Source organism: Oenanthe melanoleuca, chromosome 4 (genome assembly GCF_029582105.1).
Source record: "Oenanthe melanoleuca isolate GR-GAL-2019-014 chromosome 4, OMel1.0, whole genome shotgun sequence".
Lineage (NCBI taxonomy): Eukaryota > Metazoa > Chordata > Aves > Passeriformes > Muscicapidae > Oenanthe > Oenanthe melanoleuca.
Genome location: NC_079337.1, coordinates 32,049,090 through 32,070,836, shown reverse-complemented (window position 1 = coordinate 32,070,836; position 21,747 = coordinate 32,049,090). Strand labels below are relative to the sequence as shown.

The 21,747-nt window shown below is 39.4% G+C and overlaps 1 protein-coding gene across 2 annotated transcripts in view; it reads left to right on the top strand.

The window, feature by feature from the left end:
• Positions 1-677: 677 nt before the first annotated feature.
• The window catches only part of MARCHF1 (membrane associated ring-CH-type finger 1), a 222,590-nt gene continuing 201,520 nt past the window's right edge, over positions 678-21,747 (top strand). The window contains exon 1 of one of the 2 annotated variants that reach the window (XM_056489853.1): positions 678-756. The gene's annotated coding sequence lies outside the window, so the exon portion shown is untranslated. The remainder of the gene's footprint in view (positions 757-21,747) is intronic. The other variant, XM_056489852.1, reaches the window with a different exon arrangement.

Genomic DNA, 21,747 nt, shown 5'->3' with positions numbered 1-21,747 from the left:
TAAAATAAAATAAAATAAAAAAAGGTTGTATGTCCTCTTTCTGCTCTTTCTTAAGACATTGAGGCATTATTTAAATCAACCTGGAATGGTTTATTCTGGTGACGAAGCCTGTATCAAGATAGGTAAATAGCAGATGTATTGTGGAAATTTGGTCTAATGATTGTTCCATTTTGTTTTGACAATCCCGCTCTGGACGCTGCCTCAGGACCTTAGTTTGTTAAGCCGTCTATGGCGCTCAAACTCAGACTTAATTTCAAACGTGAAACGAGAACCGGGGCACAAGGCGGATTCTAAGCAATGGAGACCCACGTTGCCTGCGCCCCCTCCGTCCCCCGGCCCATTCTCCGTGCCGAACCAAAGGCTGGCAGGTGCCATTCCCGCCCAGCTCTCCGGGAGGAACGGGAGAATCCGGGACACCACTCCGCTTTTCAATGCGGGGAGGAATAAACGCGCGAACAAGCCCGCTGCCCCGCCTCGCCCGGGGATTCCACGCTCGGGTTCTACACTTGCAACACATTGATTTTTAAGGCTGTTCAGGGGAAGGGCAGCAGGCAGGGGAGCGGGAGCGGGGCCGGAGCGGGGACGCGCCTCAGCCGCCGCTGCCCGCGCGCCCCGCGCTGTGACGTCATGGGGCGTGGCGGGGGCGTGCCGCGGCGGCGGAGCCGCGCCGGGCGGGCGCGGGATGGGGCGGGGGCGCGGCCGGACCCGCCGCCCCGGCTGCCGGCTCCGCGAGGCGCTCGGACCGCACCGCCGCCGGTGAGTGCGCGGGGGGCGGCGGCCCGGTCCCGGCGGGGACGGGTGCTGCCTTTTATTATATTCTTATTTTTTATTTATTTTTTTTTTTTTTTTTCCGGTGGGGAGGAGCGCGGGTTGGGTTTGGTTGTTCGGTTGGTTGTTTCGGGGTTTTTCGGGGGAGAGGCGCCTCAGGGCGCCCGCCCGCGCGGGCTGGCGCTGCCGCCGCCGCTGCCCCGGCCGGAGCCGGGCGCGGGGTGAAGGCTCCGTCCGCTCCTGGGGCCGGCGTGTGCCCGGCAGAGTCCCGGGCAGCCCGGCGTCTGAGGGCGGCTCACACCCTCCCTCCCTCGCTGGGCTCCGCCGTCCGTGCCGCTCCTTCGGCCAGCAGGGGTTCCCGAGTGAGTGAGTGTGGCATGTCGCGACAAGGGGGAGCCCAGGATAGAAAGCCCTGGCGTGGGAACGCAGGCGAACTTGGCCTTTGTTTGTGTTTTAAGTGATTTTTTTTCGTAGTTGATGCTCTGCGTGTGGGAAGGTGGATAGAGGTACCAGTCCTTACAGAACGAGGCGGTAAAAGCTGTGGAAATGTGAACGAAGTTGTTCAGGTTCCCGCTGCTGCCGACGTGTCTTTCTGACACTATCTGGCCAAGGTTCCTCCTAACCTGGCAGTTCTCGCTTTTCCTCTGTCCTATGCATTTTGTCCAGACCTCCTGAAAGCACAAGCGTCAAATACCTTCTCTCACTTCTTACCCGTCTTCTTCTTTCTTGCATTTGCAAGCTGTGGGCAGGAATGAATTGAAAAGAAGGAAACATAACCTTATACTTTAATGCAATTTAAATTGTCTTCATTGCCTAGCAGAAAGGTCATGAACTGCCTTGTATTTCTCCTCCTCATTTCGAAATACTGCAAAGTTCATTTACCTTGTGTGTATGGAGGTGTGTAAATCTGATTGTTACTGTTGTATCTTTTCTTAAATCCCTCTGACAGTGCATGGATTGAAGTAAGTAGACAAACTGATGTTCTACCTGAGAGAATGAGTTTATCTTGCAGAGCATTTCCTTTTTAATACTGAACAGCTAATATGTACTCTGCCACAGTACTTCATTAGAAAGTTGGGTGCTAATTAGCTGTTTCTTACAGCTAGAGTTCCCGATTTTAATTGGAGTTCCTGTCTTTAAGTTTAAACTGATTAAAGCAGTGCCAAAGACATTCTGGTTATTTTCAATGTTTGTTTTAAAAAAGAGGCAAAAGTGAATAATTTTAAGCTCTTTGTACTTCATGTTGAAAAAACAAACACTTCTGTTTGGGGTTCTGTCCCTGATTTTGTTGGATGGGGGGTGAGATGATTTTTTTTATCTTGTATTAGAGTGAGGAAGGAAACTAACTAATGGCAATGAAACCTACATGTTTTGTCGCTCAAGGGTTATTGGTTTCAATGGGAAAATCACAATTTGAGAAGGAAAACTAGAATGTGTTAGCTAACAAAGGTGTGGATAAAGAGGATAACCTGTGAGCACTCAGATGGATTTTGCAGTGCTCAGACCATGTATAGGGGTCTCTTTGGAGACACAGTGATAGTGATTCATGTAATGGTGAAAACTCTGCTGCCGTCTAATATTATTGACCAAAAGTCTCATCCAAACTTACATAAAGCTGTCATGGTTGTTAAATATTACCCTCCATTATGTCTTCTGTTAATCTCATGTGTATACTTCAGACTTCACTCTGCTGAAGAACAGTTACTTGCATTAGACTTTAAAAAACAAAGGGGCAATCTATGGCTTATGGGCTTATTCCCTGCTATATTTTAAACTACATTTTAAACCCTGTTAGGGGTTTGTGAGATTTGCAAATTGATAATTCCTGAGGGAGTTGTTATGCTGATAAGACTTACAGTGTCTTTATTCTGAATATTTCACAGCACTCTTGACACTCTTTATGGGAAGAGTTTAATGTTTGTTTCACACTGCCAAGCGCTTGTGACAAGAATTAGCAATGGGTGCTTTTAGGTACAAAAGCTGAAGTTCTGGAAAAATGCACTGGTAAATGAATGGCACCCTTTTAAGGTGAATGGATGGGAATAACTAGCAGTGCTGGAAACTCTCTTGTAGACTGACAGCTGACCTTGACTTTCTATGAACTTGTTTGCTTTCAGTATTTGACCAAGTCAGCACTGTGATAATACTCATGACAGAAAGTTTTCTGTCTTTTCTGACACTTAAAGGATATTGCTGTTAGTATTATTTCATCGGGACTGAATTGTTTGCAAAACCTTTGGTGTTAATTGGCCATCACTAGATATTTGTATTCAATGTGTTTGGTTGCCCTGGTGTCAGGTATGCTGCCATTGAAACCTATACAGTCAAATCTCTCAGTAATTGTGGCTAATTTTTCCATACTATGATTTTCTATATGTTTGGTAACTACAGAGCACATGAGCTAATATGATGCCAGCATGGATAATGAGGTAAAGCATCGTCTGTTTTTATGTGTTTATATTTGATGTGGAATGTTAATATGTGGCTGCTGCAGTTTTTAATGTTCTCAGAATAACTGTCTGACTTAGACAACTGGCTTTTCTCTTGTGGGGGAAGCAACTTTGCATACTAGGAATATCTATGTGGAAAAAGTAAAGCATTTAATAGATACTTAGAAGGAAGACATGGGCTAGGCAGTTGTCTATACGACCTAAGAGCAAAATGCCCCAAACATGTATTGTTATATGGAAGTATGGAATAATTTGGGTTGGAAGGGAGGTTATGGATCATCTAGTTTAAAACCCTCTGCCATGGTGAGGGACATAATGCGAAATGGAAGTGTCTGTTTAGTCTGTGGAGTCTTACTGGAATGGTCCAGCTAGGAGTAGATGCATCTGCTGGTAGCCTTTTCCCAAGTCATATGCATCTCCTTGTAATTTTGGTCCTGTTCTCCTTTTTCAGTTCTCTCTGGTTTCTGCTGGCACAGCTATGCTGCTGCCAGATGCCTGTTTGCTGTTTTTGCTGCCTATTTGCATTGCTGCCTTACCCCTTCTAGTTTTTCAGTTTTGATTTTGTTTGGTTTTTTTTTTCTTTTTATATAAATGTAATACATTTTTTAATCCAGTAGATGTGCTAATTGTGTCCCTGCCCATGGCATGTGGTTGGAACTAGAGGATCCATGTCCCTTCCAACCTAACTCATTCTATGATCCAGGGTACCATACAAGACAATGAAATTATATGCTTTGACTTGAAAAAAAATTAGGATCTTTAAAGAGAAACATCTTGTTATATGAAATTAAACCCAGAATAGTCTCATCATCTTAATAGCAGTGCAAATTCAAATAATGACTTAATAAAGGAACTTAAACCTTTAATGTGATGAGAATAACCTTGTTAATTATCAGGGTTAATGAGGTGCATTTCTTTAAAGTGAACAGAGTGATCACAGGCCAGAAAAAAGGATCTCTCTTCTGCTGGGTAATAATTTTCCAATTCATTGGTAATTGAAAAGGAGATTTTGTTCCAGGCAAGTGTGTGATAATACAGCAATTTATATCAGATTTTTCAGGAAAGAGGAATAAACACCTATCTAAAAAGTAGACTTAATGATACAGTTGAAGCAATAATGAGTAGTAAGCTAACTTTTTTGTTGTTTTCTATGCCGTTTTGATGCTTCAATGCCTTTTTTTTCCTCCCCAAAATTCATTGGAAACAGGCATACACTGAAGCTTAAATCTCATAGATTAGAGCTTCATGATTTGGAATTAGTAGGGAGCTTGATAATATTGCATTATTCAGTGTAATTTCACTACTTCTTTGGGTATTTCCATTTAGCTTCTAAATTTTCTTTATGGAGTGATTTTTGAGATGCAGAGGCACTAAAGGTGCTTTGGGTGATTGTACTGCCACAGTCCTGTCCTGTTGGTTTTAGAACAGGTGTACAAGATAGGAACTTGTGGAAATATAATCATTGTGGTATTGTATGGTTGGGTCTGCCAGTGATGAAATGCAGAGGGCAGCTTCTGTGCATGTCAGAGTTGTTTTGGTTATGCTGGGTCATTGAGTGAAAATGGTTTTTGAGGTCAGTAGCCTACTAATCCCAGTTTTCCAGTTTGTGCCTGTTAGCTCTCTAAAGCAGAGAAGACATTTCAAACAAGAACACAGTGAGGGAAACCCAGGCCATCTTTGCTGTCATGGGAGCAGCTTCCTTGACCTCCATGGAGTGTAGTTTATATTGTGATTCTTGATGACTGTGGGTCTCACAGAAGATAGGTTTCTCTCTCCCTTCCCCAAGATCATCTTCTCAGAAGTCTTTTCCAGAAGGAAAAAAAAAAAAGTACCAATGATGTTAAAGAAAAAAGGGACTTGTTTAGCATGGAGGAAAAGTTCAAAGCAGAAGCCAATTATTAATACTTCGCTTCAGAAGTGGAGCTGATGTAACATGAGTCAAGTTAAATGCATGCCTAACCTAAGGGACAAAATTTTGGCATGAGATAAAGTAGTAATAAAACAGGGACTATAAGATTTCTGGCCTGTGGAGAAGTGAACTTTTGGAGTTACCTTCTGCCAGGACAGCAGTGTGCATGTGTTACATACTTTCTAAAACTTCATTATAGGAAGGAGAGGGAGGGTCAGGCATTGATCGTTTCTCTTTGGTGACAGGACCTAAAGGAATGGCTTACAGCTGTGTGAGGGGAGGTTTAGGTTGGATATTAGGAGATTTTTTCACCCAGATGGTGGCTGGTTGCTGGACTAGGCTTCCTAGGAAAGCAGTCACAACAAGAAGTCTGCCAGTGCTCTTAGACACCTGGTGTGGTTCTTGGGGCATCCTATCCAGAGACAGAAGTTGGACTTGATGATCCCTATGGAACCCTTCCAACTCAGGATATTCTATGATTCTATGTGGTCAAAATTTTGTTTGGTGTAGGACTTAATAAGTGTGATATAAGGAGACTGGGAAAATAACATGGAATGCAGCATTCATCCAGGTGTATTGATGGAAACCATGAGCTGGTACCCTTTTCTGTATCAAAAGAACATGGGGTGAGCTCCAGATCTCTGATTTTTGGGGTCGGCTGAGTACAGAGGCAGCCATCAAATGGAGTAAGGAAATGAGGAAAAACCCTTGCTCAGAGGTAGGCTGAAGAATGAAAGTTTTCCATCCTAGCACAAAGCAGTGTGTAACAGGATGAAATCTAATCATGCTTCCCTGGTCTTGGGTCATCATAAGAAAAGGATGATTGTGGTTCCCAAGGGAAGACCTTTGTACTTTTCTAATCCATTACATTTCTAATATGTGAAACTGACATCAGTCCTTGCTGTGTAATCTATGAATGCAGGCACAATGCTCTCCTGGCCTGTGGTGAAAAATATGCTGCTTTACCTCACTGCTGCTTTGGGTTCAGAGGGTCTGTGCTGCTCCTTTGGAGAGAAACCTAAAGCACAGCTTCTGAGTGCTAACTTCAAAAGATGTCCACTGCTTCCCCACAGTGGTGTGATCTATTTAAGGTCTGTCTGCCAAGGGCAGCCAAGCACAGGTCAGCTAATGCAACTGAGTTGTTTCTCTGGTGAGTACTAATAATTTCAGTGTATTGTAGAAAATTTATTTATGTAATGACAGTGTCAAATTCTCCTTGTCTGTGCCATTAAAGAGGCAGCTGATGGGCATGGGTTTTTGTGGAGACAGATGCTTTTCCATAAAGTTGATAAACATAACTCTAGAGGATTGAAAATGTTTTCTGTGAAATTTCCTTGTTTGTGTAGTACTTCATTAAAAATCAAACAGTAACACCAGTGCTTTAGGTTAGTGGAAGTCCTAACAGATATGAGGTGTTGGCTGGAAGTTGACTTACCTGCAGAAAGGCCAAATTAATTCCATCTGCACATACCTTTCAAATGCTGGTCTTCACAGCCAGTGGGATGCAGTATTCTGTGGAACTGGGAGGAAGGACCGACTGTCCACTGAAGGCAAAATACATCAAAAGGGTAAAAGGTCTTTGATAAACTCTTGTTAGAGTGAAGAACTGAATTCAACTCTGCAATCTTATAAAGGATATGCTGAAGTTGATAAGGTGGATGACTTAAGGTAGAGCAAAGCCTGAGAAATTAAATTCTATCAAATTCTGTTCTTCTGCAACTTTGCAGAGGGGAGGAGGAGACAGGATATAGACAAACTGAGTGTTTTCTTGATAAGTTTGTTACATGAACAGTCCCTTGCACTTTGTGAGTAACTTTTTTTCCGTTTTTTGGTGCCTTTTGAGCAGTAGTAGTAGTCTGCTGATTCTATTCTGTCCTCATGTGAAAAAATCCTAATGCAAACCCTGTTCAGTCTGTGTTTGAAACACAGACTTTTATTTAACTATGAACAAGAGGACTTCAAATGCATGTGTTTTGCTTTGAAAGAGAATGGAAGGCACTGTTACAAAGAAGGAATTTTGGCAAGCGGAAAGAATGCTGAAGAGAAGTGACAGAAAGTGTAAGGAGCAGTTTTTATCCCTACTGAAAGGGTGATTGAGGAATTTAAATAGGAAAGGATAAAAAAATTGTGGAGGGGAAGACAGAGGTAAGGTTTTTGGAAATGGAGAAAGGTCTGAGCAAGCTAAAGGAAAGCAAACTGCTAAAATCTCTAATGGTATGGGGTAGAAGTGAAAAGGAGGACACAAAATATTTATAAGAGAAGATTGGTATAAATGAGTGAAATCACCATAGTGGAAAAAGGAATGAAGATATGGAATGAAGGATGATGATCACTGTGTATGGAACAGGAAAAGAAAATTTTGTTTTAAACATGTGCTGTGTTGAAATTTTCAGAAGTCTTTTCTTCCCTTGTGCTAAGGGAAAATGTTGGGCCAGTTCTGGGAGTCTGAGAGTGGTGAGACTGCCACAGGTCCACGTCCCAGTGCCAGCCAGGAGAGCACATCCTCCCAGTACAGTCGCACAGTGAATGTGCTCCCACACCTGCTCCATGTGCTGCACTGCAGACAGGTGTTCCCATGGCCCAGCTCAGGCTGACACTTTCAGTCACTCACCCCAGTCTCTCTGGTGCTTGGCAGTCAGAAGTTGCTGCTCTCAGACCCCTGTGCACACATGCAGAATGAGCAGAGCCACTCACCCAGAAAAGAGCTGGAAAGGGTTTAATAAGCATATAGGACAGACTAAGCTGATCAGGGCAGCACACAACCAGGCAAGTGAGCCAACCACCAAAATATTTGCATGCAACTGGCCCTTTTTATCCACTTACTCCTCTGTTACCTCCTGCTTGTTCTTTCCCAAATCCTGTAAATCCATTCCTGTCTTTGGTTTCCCCTGTAAACATCTTGGAACAAGTCCTGTGCAATCCCCAAATGCCCCTCCCTTACATCCCATAGTATGTCCTACATCTGTGAGCAGTTGTGATGGTTTTCAAAACTGAGCAGTGTGACTGAGGTGCTCCTTGGGACTGCCCTGAGAAGAGTCTGGGTGGGGGCTCCCCCCTTCCATCAAGTCCCTTAATTTGTGTCCCTACTTTCTTCCATACTTTTCTGTCCCCTAATTTGTGCCATTCTGCAGCCCTGTGGTCTTCTGGCCTTGTAGAGGGACCCCCTTAATGGACTGATTGCTCTTGAGGTGGGCCTGGAAGAAGATGGGCAAGGTATAATTTGCCACTGTCTCTCTGTGCTCCGTTGTTGGGGTGCAAATGAGCTTTTATCATATAGTCTCAACCATGTACGACCATTTTAATTTGCTATGGAAATTTTAAAGAGTAAAATTGTGATTAAATTACTTCATTACATAATATGTAGGAATGAAAAGTATTTAATTGTTATGAAGCACTTCTTGTGCTCCTTGCTTCTTTGTTTGGCTTTATTCTATGGAATATTAAATATAATGTATGACCTGTGAAATCCAGTCAAGTTAAATGTTTGTTTTGCTTGAAAGGGTATATTGTTAAGCTAAAGGACTAGTCAGTAGCAATAAGCTACAGCACAGGTTACAACACTACTTAAGCATCTGTGAGGAATCCAGGTAATGGTAAGTGTTACAAAACAAAAACTGAGGGAGTGCATTTGATTGCCTGTGGTGATGTTGTACCTAATGGAATAGAACTAATTTTTTTCCCAGAATTGCCACCAGCATTTCTATATATGCCTTTCAGAACTTAAAACAACTTACAAAGGCTGTAAACACTATAATTACTTCTTTTTAAACCACAATTAAGCATATGTGTGTTCTGAAAAGCTGCCATTAGGATACACTTGAATTCGTGAAAGAATGATTGTGTTCGTCATTGCAACTGGGTTTTTCAGTGCCTTAGGACTGAAGACAGGATCCTGCACAGAGAAACTCAAGCTGAGTTAGACCCTGCAAAGGATGTTGGAGGCAGGAGCACAAAGTTAATCAGAGATGTTTCTGAGGGTGGGAATGGGAAACACTAAAAGTCTGGGTTTGTACAAAAACTTCATCAAGTGCCATGTTTTACCCAAGTGATGCCAGTTGCCTTCAGGAAAAGGAATAGAAGTATGGAAATTGAAATTGACATGGAACTTGAGTGCAGATTGGCTGTGAAGTGAGGTGTCTAGCTAATTAGGCATTAAGAGGACAGTGTGCTGCTCTTTTTTTTTTTTTTGTTTTTTTGTTTTTTTTTTTTTGTTTTTAAATGGGCAAAAACTAATCCAAGGAACTGCAGGATTATGGTTTTGACGTCAGTGTTAATCAAGTTCTTAAACTGCTTTTGTAGGAAGGGATATTTCTGTACATAATGGTAAAAGAATATTAGAAAAAGGGTGTTAGGAATTTACCAAGGAGAGTAGTAGTGTAAGGAAATGTGTCAGGTCAAAGGCCTCTTTGCCTCAGCTGTGCTTATATAGCTGTTTTCATGATTAAACTCTACGTAAGATAAATTTTGTTTTTAAGAAACAAAATGCACTGTCAACCTTTTTTGACTTGTATGTTGGTAGTTGGAAGCTTACCTTCTTCAGCAAGATGAATTTTATAGAGTAAGTACTCTGTAAATGTATGGGGATTATCACTAGGAAAGTATTACCTGGAATAAGACAATGCTGGTAGGAGAGCAAATAACCATGGTGGCTGTGTATAAATTTATTCTAGAAATAGAGTAGGGTTTCTAATCAATAGAAAAACCTCCCAATTGAAGGAATTTTATATCAAGCCATATCTTACCGCATTAAAAAAGCGTCTAAGAGATTTCTGAAGGTTCCATAAAGATAATGAGATACCTGTCAGAGCAAGAAACTAAATTCATGGAGCATGGGCACTATTTTCTGTAGTAATCTTCTAAAAAAATGTTCAAAAAAAGTGCATGCAACAATATCATAAATGTATATATTTGGCAGCAGATGCTTGTCTCTCTCTGTGGTGGTACGGAGAAAGGTTTTTCAAATAGAAGCAGCAACTTTCAACAACTACAGCAAAATGAAAACAATTTGGACATAACAACATTTTCCCTATACAAGTGATTTCAACATGTAGAAATTTTAAATTGCTAAAATAGCTAGAAGGGAGTTTTCTTGGGTAAAAGTGCTGAAATAGATAGTTGAAATCATAGTTGAAGAATGTGATGTGGTAAATTATGAATATACTTCTTTTACTCTAATCATCTATTTAAAGTCAGCTCCTCTTGATATATGACTTTGGTCATTGTTACTTACACCTTTTTCTGGGCTTTAAGCTCCCTGTGTGAAGTCTTCCAGTCTCTTGAGTAGAAATTTTTGAAGGTTTCAGCAAGGTTAGAGAGCTGAGCTGGCGAACAGAAGATAACTGTCAAATGCTTTTGCAAACTCACAGACGCTGATGCTTCAATATAGGGGCCTTGAAATAAAATAGATTGATTCTCATCCGAGGAAGGATTTTCTCCCCTTCCTCAGAAGATTTATTTGCTTGTGGAGAATAACAGACCTCAAAAACACCTGTTTTTATGCTAGGAGGACTTATACTTTATTGGCTAAAGCCTCTGTAACATTTAATGGCTGGGCCAAAAGAGGATTACTCTGAAACCACAAAAGTGAATCATTCAGGCTGTGGGACATGAGGGTGTGAGCAGCTGAACTGACACTGCCCAGGAGCTGGGAGAGAAAGGTGCTTAGAAGTAAACGTCCTGAGGAAGCAAAACAAGGAGGAGAAAATGATACAGAAGGGAACAAACCTGAAGAGATGAATGCTTGAAACCTGAGAAGTCAGATTGTACAATGGGGAGGAGATATTCAGCGTCTAGGCTAGAAAAGTGACGTTCTAAAAAATAAAATAAGAATTAGTCTGGTAGGACGTGATTCAGATGAGGATACTGATGAGAGAGGGTGTCAAGGAGCTAGTTAAGAACAACACTGCTGTTTTTTGAGATGTGAAGGCAGGTGCTCCCAGCTGAAGCCAGGTCGAGGTGCTAGTGTGACAAAAGTGTAGACAAAATGTCCAATTGATTTAAATTACTGATCACAGAGGTTGCAACACCTCAGCACTCTTACCTGCTTTGGCTTTTACAGCAGACCCCAGTTACTCTGCAGGCTTCTTTGGTGTATGTGAATATGTATTACAGCTGCATGTAATACCTTTTTCCATACTTTTCTGTCCTCTTTCTGTAGAACCATTGCTCAAAATTCTGATGTGCTGGGGATAAATCAGAACTGTGACATTTTTATCTATAGAATGCTAACCTCATTTTATAGTGTGTGCTGAATACACAATAGGGGAAAGGTGTTTTTTGTAGTTAGGCAGCTAAATGTTACCCTGGAGATATGGCTGATATGGCTTATGGCTTCTTTACCTACATAGATCCTGTTTGAAGCTAGAGCTTTTGTGGGATATTTTTGTTTGTATGTTTGTTTGTTTGCTTGTTTTTTAGATTTTTTTTTTTTTTCAGATGTATTTTAGTTATTTTTGTTGTGTTATTTTCTCCTTTTCTGGGTGCCCAGTCTCAAAATCAGGATCTAATCTGTAGAAGAATTGAAGAATTAGATGATTGCCTCGGAAGCCAAAGGACTTTTAGTGCTTGCTTGCTGTAGAGGTTGTACCAGCTCTACCTGCTAGTGCCTGGAGATATTTCTGAACCAGGTATCCTGTCTATATTTAGCAGCATTCAGTATTATTCAGGAAATGATGTTATAATAAGTACCTTTTTGGTTTCGCAGGTTCATAGAGAGAATTCTGCTCTTACTTGTAATAATTTAGCCTCAGATCTATCTTCCTACTTAAATATTACTAGGGAGTAGTGCAAAGCTTACTCCAGTTCCCTTTCTGCTTTACTTTTATGTGTTGTGGTCTGCGTAGGACTGCAGCTGTACGAGTTTCATTTTTATTTCCTTGTAAGAGTAATTCTGGTGCTGGAAGTTTGTCCATGCTTTACTTCTGTATTGGCTGTGCAGTTCCATAATGGTGCTTCATGCTTTACAGTGGCTGTAATTCCTTCTGCAAGCATCACAGTTCTTGCTGCATCACTTTAAATGCACAGAGAGAATGCAGATGCTTTACTGGAAACAGAAGAATTAATCTATTATTTTTTCTTCAGATATTACTTTTCCATTTCACCTTTAGTTAAATAAGAATTGAAGCCTGTTTTGGATCTCTAAGTTACAACTTTATTCCTCACCATCTCTACAATAATACTGTTGAAGTGAAGAAAACTGTTATTGCAAGACCAGTGAATTACACTCCTCTGTGCTGATGAACTAGTAAGAATTGTGATAGGCCATGTTGCTTTTTAGGCTAATAAGAGGATAGTTTCTTTATTTCATGAAGGAACAAATAAGAGACATCTGAGAACATGATCATTAAAATTCGCTGGAGGAAAGGCTTCCTTTCTCAATGTTAAAAAAAATAAAAATGGGAATAAAAATACTGTTCAAAGTATAATTAATATCCTGTGTGTTGTTTGCGTCTTAGGATGATTTAAATCACTTGCCAAGGGGGGAATGCCAAGAAATAAAACAGATGATGGCTTGCAAAATTGGCAGAGAAAGCAGGCAACTTCTGGTAGTGTTTAAGTGGTAGTATTCTGGGAGAGCAACAGTGAACCTAATGGGATCCCTCAACTTCACAGAGATTCAAATGGAGTGACTGTTAACATCTCATCAGCTAAAGCTTGCTCATTGTTAAAGCTTTTATCTCTATTGCGTTGCAATGCAAAGAGATTAATAATCTTTTGTGATGACAAAATATGCTATAGAAAGGACATAATTTATGGTAAGATGTTGTGGAAAAGCATATTCTGTACTTTCTTAAGCTACTTATAAAGTAATTTTTTAAGGGAAGATTTTTGAAAATAATTGAATTACATTACATGAAAGAGAATATAGGGATAATATGAGTTTATTTGTCTCGGCTATAAGATGATGAGATGAAACAAAATGTATGTTCCCAAATCAGGCACATTTTACTTAGAATTCATATTCTTTCTTCCTTTTGACCCCCCCCAACTGCAATTATTCACATCTCATGCATCTTTTTCCCCCACTTGGTAGAACGATTTCTGCAGCGTGTGTTGCATAAAATAGTGTTAAGCAATGCTTATTATAAGCCAGGAAGTTTAATGAAATATTTACATGAACACTTAACTAACAGACATAACTTTTAAGATTTAACAGACCACCTGCTCAGCAACTGAAATAGAGCAGTGCTGTTTTCAAAACTAGTTAGTTATTCATGGCCAAGAAAATATCCTGGATAGAGCTCCCAGAAAGCTGTTTTCTCATCTCATTAATTCTTTTAAGACTTAAAAAAAAAAAAAACCAACCAAACAACAAACAAACCCAAGAAAAACTTGACAAATCACAAGGCTTGGAGAAAAAAAAAAAAGAATGGAGGTAGGGAGAAGAAAGAGGAACAGAAACTGATGAAGAAATGCAGTTTAGATTTTTAACATCCTAGAGTGCATTCTCTTAACAAGGTCAAATCTTTCAGATCTCTACCTTATTTTAATACCTGGCTAGTTTAACATGTAATCCTTCTCCCCATATTCAGAGCTGTCTGTACTCTGCCTTCAGTCCAGAAGCTATATAATGCTCTGTTGCTGTAAGCATTACTTAATTTGTTGGTTCTTTTTCACAGGCCTGATTAGATAAAGCACAGCTAGTGCCGATTTTGGAGCAGTTTGTGTGTAATTCTCTATGCAGATGTCTTTTGGGTACTGGAGGGGCATGTGCTAAACTGAAGTAAGTCTCAGCCATTGCTGAGATCAGAAATATCACTGGTAATTTTTCTCCCAGCTGTAGAAATCTAGGAGTAGACAGGCGTATCAAAATATTTGTGACTATATCTGTTCTAGAAAGGACTTTATCTGAGTGAAATAGATGCATCTTTCAAGTATAAAATCAGATAGCAATTAAATGCATCATTTTGCCTTGCAGGGGTGAGGGTTCCTTGTCAGACACATGTTGTTATGCTTCCATTTTTGCATTTTAAATGGCTATCGAGTTTGTTCAGTCTGTGACAGTGGTATAGCCTATCCTCTGTGCTTGTGTCTAGAATGAGCTGAGATACATGGACTTTTAGTTAGGAGTTTTTCCGGCCATTTTTTGCACAATTTCTGGGGGATTTTTGTGTTTCTTAGTGCGAATTTTTCGGCATTTTCCTGGGTTGTTAAGGCCGAATTTATCCTAGATTTTTCTTGATGTTTTTCCCAATAATGCCTGTAATTTTGACCGGTTTGGAGTGTTTCAGTGTTGATTTTAGGACTATTTCTAGCCATTTTCATATGGATTTTTAGGGGATTTTTGCGTCTCTTAGTGCGAACTTTTTAGGCTGAATTTTCCCTGGATTTTTCCTGATGCTTTTCCCAGCAATCCTTAAGATTTTCATAGATTTTAGGTGCTTTTGTAGAGATTCCAGGAGTTTTTGGGCCATTTTTTGCGCCATTTTAGAGGCTTTGGGCCATTTTAAGTCGCATTTCCTCTGGAAATTTGCCCACTCCTTTTTCCATTTTTTTCCTTAGAAATCCCTGGACACTCACTGGATTTTTGGGCAGGTATTAGGAGTTTTTCTGGCCTTTTTTTGTGCAATTTCTTGTGGATTTTTGTCTTTCTCAGTGCAAATTTTAAAAGATTTTTTTTTAAGGCAGGGTTTTTCCTGTGTTTTTCCAGATGTTTTTCCCAATAACGCCTGGAATTTGGACAGCTTTGGCAATTTTCGGGTCATTTTCAGTTTGATTCTTAAGGGATTTTTCGTTCCTTAGTGCGAATTTTCAGGGACATTTCTGGTTTGTTAGGCTAAATTTTTCCTGGATTTTTCCTGATGCTTTTCCCAGCAGTCTCCTTGGAATTTTGGCAGAGTTTAGGTGTTTTAGGATGGATTTCAGGGGTTTTTGGTCCATTGTTTGTGTGATGTCCAGGCTTTTTGGGCCATTTTAAGTCGCATTTCCTCCAGATATTTTGCCCACTCACTTGCCCAGTTTTTTCCTCAGAAAATGCTGGAATCTTACTGGATTTTGGGGCCATGTTTGATTTTTTTAGTGCAGATGTGCACTTTCCACAGCTTTTCCACAACACATACCTATTTATTTATTTATTTATTTATTTATTTATTTATTTATTTATTTCACCTGCTCAGACAGGCAGAGAGGAGAAGACAAGACTGCAGAGGATCTTCAAAATCTAAATAGTCATATGAGTTGAAGGTATCCAAAGAGTTAAATATCCAGATATACACCCTTGACAAATTTACTGTTAAACAGTAGGTGTGGATTTTTATTTTTTTTTCTGGCAAACAGAAAGTGGTTGTTGTTAACTAGACCTGACAGGGTTGGTCTTTCTTGTAGGCAAGAAATGTAAAATAACTTCATGGCAGTTCAATTTTTTTTAATGCTGAATCAACAAAGAACATGTTCTCCATTTTTTTTTTTCAAAGGAGATAACTAATTTTTCAATTAGATAGCTCTTCTGTCATATAGCTACTATAGCAGTACCACATATAACAGAAATTATGTGAAAGTAGGGACAAGGGCGTCATTCTGCACAGGAGCCTACAAGTCTCAGTCACTGCTACAAGTGGTTGCTCTTTTTCTTGGTGGACACATGTAGGTAGCATCCTCACCAGATAAACACCTACCTCAGCTTTGGGTCTGGAATAAACAGGCACAAGCACCATGCTTCTTGCAGGACATGATTTGAATGTTCCTATCTTGGACTTCTTGATGCTAGAAAGTGGATATTCTGCCACAGCTCTCATTATTACAAGGCTAAGCAGGATTTGTTTTTGACAGTGTTAAAGTTGAACTGACTACTTATTTTTGGTATAATATTCAGACTGTTAGAATCAAGCCATTTTCTCAGGCATTTTAAGCTTAGGCTTTGTATTTTATCCTGTAACAAATGTTATAAGGATTGCAGAACTGCCAGGTAATGCAAATACTTGGAAATAAGAGAGGCCATTTCAGGTCGCAAAACATTTCACAATTGTGAGCATTTCTACCTGGAAATACTGCTCAATTCCCTTTTGGCAATGTTCTGTAACAAAAAGAATAGTTTTATGTTTAGTTGGAAATTGATTGACAACATACCTTGTAAAGAAAGTAATTACAAATGGTTAACTTAAGACTTTGAAAGGCCTCACTAGTGGTAGTGGTCTAATCTGCTTTCTGCACATCAGCATTTGTTTGCTTATGAGAGGATTTTGGAATCAATTTGATGTTCATTGAGACTTGCCTGCTTTTGCCAAATTCTCTATTGCATCTTTCTCTGTTACTTTGGCTTAGAAAACGTCTTCCTTCGTAGTAGATCCTTTTTCCTAATTTTGTTAGTTTATGTACTGTATAGTAGAGAATTATATTTGTTGAGAACTTGAGTTCTCAGTGGAAAGCATTGAGTGTGAAGCTTCTTAGCTGTTGGAAGTACATGCAGTTGATAAACAGTTGTTGCACATATGCCAAAACCATTTTTCCTAGGGAAGAGGATTTCCTACCTGCATATCTGTATTGGTATTGTGGAAAGTTCTGAGCACATGGTGTGCTCTCTGGTCCATTGCCAAAATCAAGACAGAGGAGACAAATGCTGTAAAGGCAGGAAGTAAAAGTATTATGATGAAAATTTTCCTTTATGAGGAAAAATGTAAGCTGTTATCCATAAAGATACTATATGTTGGTATTTAATTATCCCTTGGAAACCTTCCCATATGGTACCTTGTCATCATAAAAGACTAAAACCTATGATTTATGGGATAATGGGGAATGGTCTTTGCAGATTGACAGTTAGAAAACAGAATTTAAACAAACCTGCTCAGGGCACCCCAAGAATCATACTCATCAGCTTTTGGCTTCTTTGCTGTGGTTTCCAGGAATGACAGTTGTGGCTGTTTGTGATGACTTGCCTTAACTTCGTTAGCCTTTTCTAGAGAGCTGTAACAGAAGTATTAGGTGGGTATGAATGAAGTAGAAATGGTGTCTTTAACCACCAGAAACATCAGAAGGGTTAAAAGAAAGGCCTGTGATAATGAAGAACAGCTCTTCAAGAATGCAGCTCAGAGGATACTATTGTCATGGGTAAGATTGAGGAATGCTTATGTCAAGACCAGGATGCCTGCTGTCTGAAAGAGAAGATGATTTGTCAGTGAAAGCTTATTATGTATACTAATACTTTTCCTAATTGCCCAATAAATTAAGGAAAACATCCTGTCTTGAGATTTATGGAGACTGAGACAAGTAAGGTTCTGGCATGGAGGACCATCCCACAATGGCTCCTAAAAGCTATTTAAGGTCTGTCCAAGAAGTAGTTTATTGTTGCCAGTTGAGAAAAAATAATATAACTATGGTTTTGTTTTTATCATATACATACATCTCAACATTATCAATTATAGTAAATTAATAAAAACTAATTTTAATACAAGCACTTTTGAATGGGTATACAGGATCTCTAAAGGTACCAGCATCTTTTGATGTCATTATGAAAGCTTGGGAGTGCAGGAGGCAGTTTGACCTTTTTTTATCCTCAGCTATTTTAGCACCAATGTGTGGCATTATCACTGTTGGATTTCCTTTTTTCTTAAAAGGTGTGTTATCACTGCTGTTACCTTCAGGGGAGATAATAAGTAGAAAATACAGAGAACAAATGGGAGGCAGCAAGAGGAAACTATTTTTATAGAGTTCAGGCAGTTACATCAGGTACAAGCTTGATAAGCAAAAGGTATTTTGCAAGAGCCAGAATACCAGTGTGGTACATGCTGTAATTTTGGGAACTGCCTTTTCAGACTGAGGCATGTAGGCATCAAGATAAACACTTGTAGTTCTGTACTTGAACATGCATTATATTTGGTGTATGATGGAGTGTGTGCAGCAAACCAGTGGGAAAGACTGCGTAGGGGACAGGCAGGTTTAGCTGTCTAGCAGTTTTGTTCAGGTTATTTGTAGGATGTATTGCAGTTTACATGTTGTTCAGTGTGTATCTTTTTTTAAGGTTCAGTAGACTGTAACTTTTTGTACTTTTTTGTGCCTGGAACCGTGTTGTTTTCCAGGGCCTTCCCTAGGGTGAAGAGGGGAGGAAATTTTTGGATAAGAGCTATGCAGACCTGTAGGGAGAGTAGAAGGAGAAACAGCAAAGTACCTGATTGCTTCCAAGTCTCTCTACAGCTTTGCTAGGGAAGAACAATACTTTTAAAACAAACCTCCAAAATTCCCTTACCTTGTTCTCTTGTAAGGCTTTAAAGTAATGATGATGTTTTGTTTTGACTTTTTGGGAAAAAAAAAAAAATTAATCATGTTTCATTAAACTTCATGGATAATGATACTGTGTTACTCAGTGTCTTTTAAGATGTCTTTTCCTACACGTTCATGTAGCAACCTTTGGCTTGTTTTGCATGTTCTTTTTGAAGTTGCACAATTGGAAGCTGTGCAGTAATTTCACTATATTAATGTTTTTTTAAATTTTATTTGGAATAGAGATGATTTGGATTTCTAAGGGGGAGTGTAGCTGAATCAATGAGCTGGGAGTAGCAGGGAATGATGCCTTATTTCATGCTTGTAGAAGTGGTGCCTCAGGTGAAACCCTTGTCTTTAATTTGCCTGTTGAAAGAAGTGGTGTGTTAGAAGCCTTGACCTTTGACTTAAACCTAAAACTGAAGTCTGTATAATGAAAAAGCTGTCAGAAATGAAAGGTTGTACAAAATGTGATTAATTTTTTAGCTCTTCAAGAATGGGCACTCTAATTTCTGGCTGATTTGCCTAGCCAAAGCAGCATTGCTGTCACTGTTTACTGAACACCACTATACTCATCTCCATGCAAATATAAAAAATCTAAGCAGAATATGGAATTAGTCCAGCCTGAACAATTTGATTCCTTAGGAAATACATCACATTGGGTCAAAAAATTTATCAGCTTGGATCAATTCAGTAATAGCTGACCTTGCCTACATGATTTTTCTTCCTGTTTCTTAGCAACAGGAAACTTTTCTGCAGAATGGTTGTTTAACATCCTAATCTGTTTTAGATGCTCTTATACCTAAAGAGGAGCAGATGGTCTAAGGAAATATTATTTGTAGCAATCAAGATAGGAAATATGTATTAATTATTTTTCTTCCTCATTTTAATGTCCTGCATTTATAATTATATAGTATTTGTTTGATGGTTACAAAAAAACTTCTTTTATGATCAAAGAGTAGAAGAAAGTCTTCAGATCCTGCAGGTTTCTTATTTTTTGGTGCATGATGCAGGAAAGCATCATGCATAAAAATGTTTGCTCTTACATCTCTGTGCATTTCTAATACAAAGTGAGAGAATTTCCATAATTATGTTCTGTGAGTGTTGAATTATACCTGAATGAATGAAAAAAACACTGTCTACAATGTGATTTTGTTCACTGGCATTTGCTTTCTCTCTCACTCTTAAATTCTGTCATGTGAATGGGCTTCCTTTCTCCTTTTTGATAGAGTCCAAAGGTTCTTTATATTTCAGCGTGAATAATCTTTTTCAAAAGGTTACTTCTGTGTGACTTAATGTTCACATAAATATAGTGAATCTGTAGCTTTCAAATAATTATATTGGGACTACTAAGGGCCCAATGAAAAAATAATATGGTTTGGTTTTCCATGGCATCAAATTCCTTACTTCCAAAGAAGCAGGTTGTGTGCTTGTAGGAGATTGGATAATCTTGATATTTTTTACATTAATTTAAAATTAGTACAGAAGCCTTGATTATGTAGCCTTTATTACAGCCATTTGTAAAGGATAGGATAACAAGACCTGTTCTCTTCGAATTCTTTCCCAAAGTGCTGTTAGTACTTTTCCTTCCTTGCTCCTGAATGATCTCATATAGAAGCAAATAGAAGTACCTTCCCTGCATCATGTAATTGCTGTCTTAAGAATCATCCTGCAGTGATGCTCATTAATGCCTGACAATGAAGATGTCTGATTTTCTGTGATTTTGTTTTCTCATGGAGATATTTTTGACATGCAAATTTCAGTTAGAGAGGAGAGTGCTTTTAGCTGCAAAGTGGGATATGAAGTTCTCCCATCATGAAAACTCTGGCCATCTTGTGCCCCTATTGTCATATTTGTATGTTTTTGTCCTAGTTCTCATCCAGATCAGTGGGTGGGGGCATGGCTAAGTGTTAGTCAGTACCATCCCACATTGTGGTTAGGGGTGGGGAAAGGGAAGAAAAGGCTTGGTTTCTGCTTGGGAGCAAATGTGGTGGTTGGAGTGCTGCCAGCTGTGGTCATGTCAGGTCAAATTTTGGTGAACATGTTTGCATGTGACCAGAGACTCACCTGACTGGGAGCTGAAACCTTTTTGGCCTTCTTGCAGCTCTGGGGTTGGAGTTGAGATTTGAAGACACAAAAAGGTAAAGATTACAGTTTGAAATAACAATTTATTGAAAACAACGAGATAAGAAAACAAACAACAACAATACACTTAGCAAAAGTGTACAAAGAGAGGAAGATTTATATGGAAAAATGCTCACCGAAGCCTGACGTGACGTGATGTATCCACGGCCAGCAGCACTGGTGCTTGCTCCCAGCTGGAATCCTTAACCCTTCTTCCCTTTGCCTTGCCTCCAGCCATAATGTAAGATGGCATCGAATAACACAGTGTTTTGGCCATGCCCCCTCCCACTGGTTTGGGCTGCCACTAGGACAGTGGAGTGCTTCCTTTTCAAAGAGCTAAGAATATTTCTACTTGCAGCTTTTCCTTGTTGCAAGAGAAGACAATTCATCTTTGTTTAGTTCCACTTAAGTTTTTCTGACTTCACAGATTTTCACATGAAGTATTTAGAAATGAAACTGAAGTGTGGAACTTAGCTATTTCTTTTTCACCTTCAGAGAGGAGCTCTTCCATTTTGTTGTGCCTCTTTTACTGGTATTTTAATTAATTGGTTGGGCTGAATGAAAACTGGAGGTTTATGTTTTGTCACATTCACCCTCATCCACTCCCTTACTCCCAGATTTGACATAAAAACTAATTTGAAGGCTAAAACAGGCTTGCTCTCTAAAAACATCAAAACTCTTTACTTAGTAATGTTTTGTGTTTCCCAGTGAATCCTTCCAAGTAGTAAGTCTGTTCTAAGTTATACATCTGGTTGGCATGCTCAGTCCAGAGAAGAAAGAGGTGTGTTTTGATAAATCCTTATGATGGCTGCAGGGAGTTTCCTAGAAGAAGCATGAAAGAAAGCAAGACAAGGTGAAAGCTGGAAATATTTTGTTTTCATTTTTTTCTTCTTTCTGTCATATTTCCCATTACCTTTTAAATGGAATGATAGAAAAAGAGAAGAGAGCATGACTTTTAATACGTACCTAATCTAATGTTAAAAATAAGTTTTGGTTCCTGAAATCTTTCATGGAAAATGACCCTTTGTAGCTGCCTGGGTATGTGAAATGCCTATTACATTACCTTACTTTTCTGTGGTTTTGTCTTTCTGAGAATTTGCTCATTAATGAGAGAAAAGGTAGTGAGTCTCTAGACTGTTATTATATCTAACTCTTTTTTGCAGAAATTACAGCCCTTCATCAACAAATGATTGGTATGTTTTGGTCTGTGTATAACTAGGAAGATTGGCCTAGGAAGGAAGAACTCTTCAGTCACAAAGTAGTACAAGCAACCTATGAAATTGGAAGGGCTGAAGAAGTAAGTTA